Source organism: Chinchilla lanigera, unplaced genomic scaffold (assembly GCF_000276665.1).
Source record: "Chinchilla lanigera isolate Chin_1 unplaced genomic scaffold, ChiLan1.0 scaffold00412, whole genome shotgun sequence".
NCBI classification, from domain to species: Eukaryota; Metazoa; Chordata; class Mammalia; order Rodentia; family Chinchillidae; genus Chinchilla; species Chinchilla lanigera.
Genome location: NW_004955813.1, coordinates 21,003 through 21,802, shown reverse-complemented (window position 1 = coordinate 21,802; position 800 = coordinate 21,003).

The following is an 800-nucleotide window of genomic DNA, read 5'->3' as shown; positions in this document are numbered from 1 at the left end:
AAGGACTTAGTGAAGACCTGGGAAAGGCTGCCTGGCTCTGGGGGCCATAGACCCAGTGCCCTTCCCCTTAATAGGGTTTGACTGGATACATGGAGACTCCAAGTGAATAAGTTTTCATTTTTTAAATTTTTTTTATGTTTTTGATATAGGCTTGCTAAGCAGTTCAGGCTAGCCTTGAGCTCACTTTGTAGCCCAGGTTGGCTGTTAACACACAAGGATCCTCCTGCATTAGCCTCCCAAGTACTGGAATTACAGGCGTGCACCACCATGCTCAGCTTTTTTTTTAGTACCAGGAACTGAATTCAAGACCTTCTGCTTGCCACACAGGCACTATGTCACTGAGCTACATCCCCAACCCAAGTTTTCATTTTAGTTGCCTATTATATATCATGAAGATAAGATATTGTTTTCCTTGCTGGATTTTCGACCAATTACCCCTTGTTTCCTATTTCTCCCTTTTGGAAAGTAAGTGTCTCTCCTATGCCTGTCTTACCATTGTATTAAGTTCACAATGGGAGGAGAATTTGCCTCAGGAGAAATCATGCCTTGGTTCCATTTATGAGACCCCTGACTTTTAAGTTACTGTTGGGATGGGAAAAAACTTTTTTTAAAGAGCAAGTACCCATTTCTGTTGAGCAAGTATTTTGTAGTGAACTTGCTAACTCTGCCTATGTTTAGCTTTGAGAAATACAGCTGGTGTTGCATGTCTGTGGATTCTATATCCTGAGATAGCCTCAGCTTTGGGTTGGAAAAAGTTGCACTTGTATTGAACATGTACAGACTATTTTCTTGCCATTAAT